We start from the raw sequence: 9,330 nt of genomic DNA on the forward strand, positions 1-9,330 counted from the left end.
GGGGAACACATGTATACCTGTGGCGGATTCATTTTGATATTTGGCAAAACTAATACAATTATGTAAAGTTTAAAAAATAAAATAAAATTAAAATAAATAAATAAAAATAAAATTAAAAAAAAATAATGCATGAGAGAAATGTTTAGCACAGTATCTAGCATAGAATAGGCACTCTATAAATATTAGAAATTAATACTAGAAACACCTAGAATTATAGCACTAGAAGAGATTGTAGGAAAAAATATAGTCCTCTCAGTTGCTTTGAGCAGAAGGGAAGGAACCAAAACAAAATTGTGAACAATTTCTTGTTAAACTTATTTGTAGTGTGTGTCTTATTAAACTATTTTTAGTTATGAAAGAAAGCTTCTGATTGTACATACTGGTTGAAAATATTTGGTTGAGTATAAAGAGAAAAATTAATGAGAAAAGAAAACATTAATGTCTTCAGAAGCAATCATTGAATATGTGAAAGCATACAGGATACATTACACAAGTAGAATGCTTAGCCTTTGACTGGAATGTGGACAGATACCATTGTATCAGGGGAAAAAAAAGAGTCTTTAATTTCAAATATTGATGGGTTGGTTTGATGTTAAATGGCTTACAGAAAGTTTCTTCTAATGCTTTTACTTTCTTGGGAAAAAAGAATCAAAATCAGCCCTTGAAAGTAAAGCATTTTGGGGAAGATGTTGCAAATTTCAGGGAAGAGGATATGAAATGGTCTAGCAAATCTGTTGGAACACGTAGGAAATTTTATTTCTTGGTGCCAAAAGTTATCACCACCAAGCATTCCCACTAGCTTCTGCTAATTGCTGTCATTTACTGATCCACTCTTCTCATATACTATCTAGTTAATCTATATTCAGTAGTGGAAAGTACAAAGAATTTCCTACTGACTAGCTTTCTGTCCTTGTAAAGTGTAAACTCTGAGTTTCCTCATCCATAAAATATGAATAATAACATCTACTTAACCAAGTTGTAAGGATAATTAAAAGAGGCAATGTAATGTATTTAAATATTGAACTTAGCAAGCCTAAGCTCAATTTCTAGGTCCTTTCCTCTTATATTGAATTTAATAAAATTTCTGCTGATTAAAACTCCTTTCCTTCCAAATCTCTGTCCTCATATCTCACAATATATTTTCTGTTCTCTTCTATCAGTGGTGATATTTTTAACCTCATGTTTGGAAGAATTAAAAATAGTTCCAGAATTTTATATCCATGCAGCCTGTTACATCTCTAACAGATATATCCCCCTTTGATTTTGAAGGTAAAGCACATGTGTATGCATGTGGTATTACTGTTGAAACTTCTAGAAGAGAAAGGAAGGATTGTGGTTTTAACATTAAACTCTAAATTTAAGGAAATAAAGTCAGTTCACTGGAATAAAATTCACAGTTCTAAATATAATAAAGTATACCAACTTTATACTATAGAATTTTTTATTAACTCAGAATTAACTTCGCTTTTGTATTAACAATGGCACCCCACTCCAGTACTCTTGCCTGGAAAATCCCATGGACGGAGGATCCTGGTAGGCTGCAGTCCATGGGGTTGCGAAGAGTCAGACATGACTGAAGCGACTAAGCAGCAGCAGCAAGATTAACTAAGAATCTTATATTCTAAGAACTAGGGGGGAAATATATACAGAATAGCCATTTTTAATCTCTCCAGAAAACCTCCCAAAATGTGTACTGAGGAAATGCAGAATGTATAAGACATTTGAAAATAGTTTTGACTTTTGCTTATTATGAAAACAACTTTTGTATCATTAATTGGTCTCTAACTTATCCTTCCATAAGCAACTAGAAAACCAAGTATTGAGTTGGCCAAAACTTTCTTTCAAGTTTTTCCATAACATCTTACAAAAAGCCCAAACAAGGTTTTGGCCAGCCCAATGTATGAAGCAACTGTTAATAGATACCAACTACAGGTAATAAAAGACTGATTCCTCAGAAAATGAAAACAAAGGAGGTAAGCCCTATGCGTGTGTGCATAGTCACATCCACCTCTATCCATGGAATTTTTCAGGCAAGAATACTGGAGTGAGTTGCCATTTCCTTCTCCAGTGGATCTTCCCAACCCAGGGATCGAACCTGTATCTCTTGTATCTTCTTCATTGGCAGGCAAGTTCTTTACCAGCTGAGCCACTGGAGAATCCCTATGATTGTCTCAAGATTACTGCCTCCAGGCAGTTGCCAGGCCACAGTGCAGGGAGGGACAGCCAAAATAAAGCTCAGTGTCTCAGTGCATTAAGCTAGAGATCAGAGGATGACTGAGGAAGCTATTTAAAAATACAGAAGACAAAAAGTTAAAAAAAAAAAAAAAAACTCTTCAGAGATCTGCAGTGGTTTGAAGTTTTTGTTGAGTACTAATTGGCATTGGGCAGGGTGAAGTAGATCAGTTGAGTACTTAAAAAGAGGGGTGCAGGAGGCAAGGAAAGAATGGACTGAAAAGCAGTAAACCGAACAATCTCAGTACCTCATAGATCTGGGAATACATATTCCCATCTGTCAAAGTATAGAGAACCTCTAATACTTGGGGCATTGGATAGCATCTTCAGAAGAGTTGTGCTTCAATAGTGGGCCAAATTAGCGCTAGAATAAAAACTGCTATGAATTCACCCTATTATAAATCTTAAAAACAAGCCTCACAATGTTCACATTGCTCTTCAAGTAACTTCCTGTGTGCCAGAAGAATACTTTAAAGAAATACAACAAAATCCACATTTAACAACGTAAAAATTACAATGTCCAACATCCAGTCAAAAATTATCAGACATGCAAAGAAACAGAAAAATATATAATCCATAGCCAGAGGTAAAAGTGAAATGTAGCTAGATATAACAGAGATAATGAAATTAACAGGCACTTTGACAGTTATTGGAGAAGGAAATGGCAGTATTCTTAGGCTTCCCTTGTGGCTCAGCTGGTTAAGAATCCACCCGCAATGCGGGAGACCTGGGTTCGATCCCTGGGTTGGGAAGATCCCCTAGAGAGGGGAAAGGCTACCCACTCCAGTATTCTGACCTGGAGAATTCCATGGACTATACAGTCCATGGGGTCGCAAAGAGTCAGACATGACTGAGTGACTTTCACTTTCACTTTCAAAATAAAGGACAAAGGAAGCAAAACTGAAAGAAATGAAAAGAACAGAGTTTCAGTGAGCTATGTGAAAATATGAAACTGAGAATTGTGTAAATTAGAGCCTAGAAATGAAAGAAGAAAAAGGGAGGGCGTAAAAGTTACTGGCCAAAAATAATGTTTTCCTAAATGTGACAAAGACCATAAACCCATAGAAGTTCAAGTAACACAGCAAAAAAAACACAAATCTGCACCAAGGCACATGTAATCAAGTTGCTGAAAACTAATGATAAATAGGAAAAGCATTCAGAGAAAAACAATTTATACAAAGGAACAAAAATAAGAATTATAGACTTATTTTTAAAAACTGTAAATGAGAAGACAATTAAGTGATACTGTTTTAGGTTTGTTTTCTTGGTTGGGAATTGGTGTAAATTCACCACCAGTAAAAATTTTGGCAAGGGCTGTCAGTATGCTACCAACCACAAGTAATAGTCTCTTCATTACAAGCTAGCCATTGATTGATCCAGATCCAAAATCCTAGTTTAATCAGCTTTGTAGGACTAGTCTTAGTTCTGCCTTAGGTCATGTTACCCATATTAAAGTACTGAGACAAATATTTGTGTGTCCAAGATTACTGAGTAGTACATTTAGCCGACTCATTGGAAAAGACCCTGATACTGGGAAAGATTGAAGGCAAAAAGAGAAGGGAGCAGCAGAGGATGAGGTGGTTAGATGTCATCCCTGACTCAATAGACATGAATTTGAACAAACTCTGGAAGACAGTGAAGGACAGGGAAACTTGGCATGCTGTAGTCCATGGGGTCGCAAAACATCAGACATGACTTAACAACTGAACAACACTTAGCAATACTTGCAAAAGTGATGGGGAGTGGGAAGGATGGGGCAAAAGAAAAGGTTAAACTGCAACAGAATTGTAACAAAGGCCTCAACTGATCCAATGAACAGGCTTTGGAGCTGGGATGGGCCTTTAGAATTGTCCCAAATTGAAAAAAGCAACTGAGCCTTTGTACTTTTATCTAAGTGAAAGTGTTAGTCACTCAGTCATGTCTGACTCTGTGACCCCATGGACTGTAGCCCACCAGGCTCTTCTGTCCATGGGATTCTCCAAGCAAGAATACTAGATTGGGCTACCATTTCCTTCTCCAGGGGATCTTCCTGACCCAGGGATTGAACCTGGGTCACCTGCATTGCAGGAAGATTCTTAACCATCTGAGCCACCAGGGAAGGTACCTTCCTGTAAACCAGTCACTCAAAATGGGTTGATTTGGGAAGTGCAACCCTGGGTGAAGAAGTTCCCTTCAGCCAAGCATGGTTCCTAAAGAGGACTGCAGCCAATATCCCTGACTGGTGAGAAGTGAATGACTCAGCACAGAAGTGGTTCTATGTAGAACACCTCATATCCACTGCAAGGGATCCCTAGCATTAAAACGAACAAACTAGAAAAGGGATTGGATTAATATGAGAGAGGTTATGAGAATTGATGTTTTGGGATATTATTTTCTTCATTGTTATTAAAAAGTAATGTCTATCATATTAATAGATGGTTTGGAATTGAAAAAGTTTAAATTGCCTGTAATCTAACAATCATATAAAACCCTATGAAATCTTGAAGTATCCTGTCTCTCAACAACTCAGAATAAAGTAGCTCTCTTTTTGTCTTCTAAGGCTTATATGATTGACTGAGATTAGCAGTAATTTTTCTTAAAAGTTCATGATGAAGCTAAAAATACAGTGAAAGAACCTGCATTCTTATTCATTATGTACAATGTCTCAGACTTTTGTATTTATGGGGTTTTTTTGTCAGCTTTCTGATTTATATCTTGGAAATTCTAAAGACTGCATCCATCTTTAGATTTTAGCAGTTTCTACCTGTCTTCTTACAATTCAGTGATCTAACTTGCCAGGCATTACTTCATGCTCAAGTGAAGAGTCCAAAGTCTTTCTTTTCCCCATCTTAACATTGTGTGTCCCCTCCACTCAGATTTATATTTCACCTAGGCTGTAGTGCTATTAAGTGTTGCTATTAAGCACTTATTGGTCAGTAAACAGAAAATTAAATTTCAAAATCAAATCATAAATTGGAAGAATTACATAGTTTAAAAATCAAATCATAAATTGGAAGAATTACATAGTTTAAAAATCACAGACGGTGGAAATTTAACTTTTGTAATCAGTGTTACATAATTTCTAAAGTGAATGTATTTTTAAGAAACCTATTAGTAAGTTAGATTTGGATGACTTGTGGGCAGTAGTGCCATCTGCAGGTCTGTGATGCCATTCTTCTTAGTGTCTGGTGTTCTCTAAGAGATTTGACTCTACTGAATATTTATGGTTTTATAATGTCAAGTACAAAGTGGCATTAATCACAGACTGAAGAAGGGTGAACTTATAGGTACAGATCCTCATTAGAGATTTTTAAACCACTGAGCTAATATCAACTGCCATATCCATATTAATAATTCAAATGTTAAGAAATGTGTAAGAGCTAGACTATATATATGAAATTAGCATAGATATTGGAATAATGCTCTGGAAGTGGGTTCTAATTGTGTATATATTATCAGCTGTGTGACATTAAAGAAAGTACTTAACTTCTCTGAAATGCAGTATTTTTAATTTATAAAATGGAAATAATACTTCCTTCATGACATCTTTGAGACCTCAAAATACATAAAATGTATAAAGTGCCTAACACAAGTGTGCATACAATATGCTATCAATTGATAATAGTTCCGCTTCCCTTAAAATTAGAACAAAAATCTCAAGACCATTTACTGTCTTTGTACCTAGTGCATTTAAGAGTTATAAAATATATTATTACCTTTTTGGATAAAGTAGAATTAGGGATACTTATCCTATCCTGTATATCTTTTCATTTTTATGTCTTTTATAAAATTTAAATGTAGATATATATGTTGGTAGCTGCATAGAGTATTTCTACAATATATTTATAAGAAATGATAAACAGTGATTACTGAATTTGGGGAGTATGAAGGAGTCTTATTTTTTTAACGTGTGTACCCCTGAAACTGTTTTAATTTCTATCATGTCCAACATTAATTTTTCCAAAATAGAATGCTAATAAATATAAATATTTGGAAAAGGAAAATATCTGAGATTATCCTTATATTAAAATGAATGACAGTTCCCTCTCTTCACCCCCACCTCTAAATCTTTGCTTCTAAATAAGACAAAAAGAAGAGAAGTCTTACATGAGCAATTCAGATTTAGAGTAAATTTTCTCTAAAATCATAATGTATACTTTCAAGGGAATCTGTAGACAGCTTTCTTCAAAATTGATAAGAATGGAATAAACTGCCTAATATCTGTCCTCTTAGAAAGCAGAATCTGACATGATTATTCAGTTTCTAGCTCTGTGATTACATAGACTATGATTTCCATGGTCATTCATGGACATGCCCGAATAACACCATATTTGAATCACCTGACATGCATGTTTCCAGCTAAGGTTGAGCAAGATAAGGCTCTACCTTCTTGTTTCAGCTCTCATGCTGTAAATAAGTGTCCTTTTTACAGTTATGCAGTGCCATGTTTTTATTTTGGAGCTTTTGATGGGTGACTTCACTGTTTAAAATGAACCCCAAGTATAGTGCTGAAGTGCTGCCTTTTGTTCCTCAGAATAACAAGGTGGTGATATACCTGAAGAGCAAATGAATGTGTTAGGTAAACTCCATTCAGGCACAAGTTATAGTACTGTTGGCTATCAGTTAAATGTTAATGAATCAACAAAACAATTAAATAATGCATTTTTAAACAGAAACATACATAAAACGAGGTTATAGCTTAGTCAGTTCATGAAAATGTTAGGGCCAAAGGCTCGAAGGAACCTAACTCTATAATTCCCCTAGGCACAAAGTTTCGGGATTGCTATTTCAGTGTTTGCGGTGACTTTATAGAAACATTATATTGCCATATGTTTACAAAAGAGTGGATATATCATAGCTGACTTTGTCCCCCTGCACCTTTCTCTCTTTTCTGAATTTATTCTAATGAACATACACTAATTTTACTACAAGAAATAAAATTTTTCAAAATATATACAATATTAAATGTGATAAAAGTAAAATACATTGATTTAGCAGTCATATGGATTTGAGTTACTGCTTTGCCATTTAATGGCTATGTAACTTTGGAAACGTTGTTTAACTTTTTCACAGCCTATATACACATCTATAAAACAGATAATATGAAACTTGGAAAGTTATTCTGAGGATTAACAACAATGTATCTAAATTGTCTAGCTCAATATCTGGTATTCAACAATGTAACTATTAATATTAATTCTCTCCTGGGACTAAATCACAGAAGCCCAAGCCTCAGAGGCTCAAGAGGTCTTTGAAAAATCATGATTTTCTTCCCCATTATTATCCCCATTCACAAGCACAAATTTAATAGATTCAGTGCTTCAGCTTCTCTACACTTATCCTTGTTCCATCAACTGTTTGTTGAGTATCCACAATGTGCAGAAATTCTTCTATTGGTGAATAAAATAAAGTCTCTGCTTTGGGGTATTTTAAATCACATGATTTAGGCCTTTGTAGAAGATCTACAGCTTCCCACGTGGCTCAGTGGTAAAGATTCCACCTGCCAAGCAGGAAAAGCGGGTTCAATCCCTGAGTCGGGAAAATCCCCTGGAGAAGGAAATGGCAACACACTCGAGTATTCTTGCCTGGGAAATCCCATGGAAAGAGGAGCCTAGTGGGCTATAGTCCATGGGGTCGCAAAGAGTCAGACACGACTTAGTGACTAAACAGCAACAATAGCAGAAGAACTATAATGACTGACCCCCACATATATTTCATCTAATACCCAGATGTGGGGATGGAGCAATTAACCCTAAAATACTGCATATTCTGGAAGTGATTCCTTTTTGAATCAAGTCCATCAGAAATTTGCTTAGGTACAGCCCCAGATTTTTACCCCTAAACTCATTTAATATGCATGGCATCATAGTACTTGATTTTTCTTCTAACAATAACTCTCCAAAGCTTTTTCAACCTGGACCCTTTTTCTCCTTTTCTTTGAGAGTTCATAGTATCTCCTTTCTCTCTTTACCAACCTGGGGAGATGAAATTTGTTGAACATTTACACTAGGTTAGTCTGAGATATTCAAGAGGATCTGACTATTATACAAATTTAGAAAATTTCTGAATGAAAGCTCTATTTCAAAAAAGTAGTTTTGAGAATAACTGAATCCACATCTCAAATTTAATAAGGATGATCTGTTGTTGTTATGGTTGTTCAGTTGTGTCTGATTCTTTGTGACCCCATGGACTGCAGCACTCCAGGCTTCCCTGACCTTCACCATCTCCCAGAACTTGCTCAAACTCTTGTCCATTGAGTTGGGGATGCCATCCAACCATCTAGTCCTCTGTCATCCCCTTCTTCTCCTGCCTTTAATCTTGCCCAGCATCAGGGTCTTTTCCAATGAATTGGCTCTTCACATCAGGTGGCCAAAGTATGGGAGCTTCAGCTTCAGCAGCAGTCCTTCCAGTGAATATTCAGGGTTGATTTCTTTTTATATTGACTGGTTTGATTTCCTTGCTTTCCAAGGGACTCTCAAGAGTCTTCTCCAACACCACAGCTCCAAAGCATCTGTTCTTCAGTGCTCAGCCTTGTTTATGGTCCAACTCCCACATCTATCCATGACTACTAAGGAACTTTGTTGTCAAAGAAATGTCTCTGCTTTTTAGTACACTGTCTAGGTTTGTCATAGCTTTCCTTTCAAGGAGCAAGCGTCTTTTAATTGCATGGCTGCAGTTACCATCTGCAGTGATTTTGGAACCTAAGGAAATAAAATCTGTCACTGCTTCTACTTATTCCCATTCTATTTGCCTGAAGTGATGAACCAGATGTCATGATCTTAGTTTTTTGAATGTTGAGTTTTAAGCCAGCTTTTATTTAGGATGATTTTACTTGGGCATAATTTATAATAGAAGTCGTGCTTTTAAAAATAAGGTACACAAATGAGAGTTCTACTTGGCCCCCCATACACAGTGTATTTCTCCCTCTGCCCCGGTCATGATCTGTTATCTGTGTTGTCCTTTTCCTTGGTATAAGGTCCTGGAATGTCACTAACTATATTCCCATGTGTTGTCCAAGAGGCTGGCAAAATCCTTCCATGTATGGCCCAGTGTCCCACTGTGTCCTTCACTAATTATACAGCTTAGCTGACTTCACCTGTGCACAGCTGCCCTTTTACA

The sequence above is a fragment of the Bubalus bubalis genome, chromosome 6 (genome assembly GCF_019923935.1).
Source record: "Bubalus bubalis isolate 160015118507 breed Murrah chromosome 6, NDDB_SH_1, whole genome shotgun sequence".
Classification (NCBI taxonomy): Eukaryota; Metazoa; Chordata; class Mammalia; order Artiodactyla; family Bovidae; genus Bubalus; species Bubalus bubalis.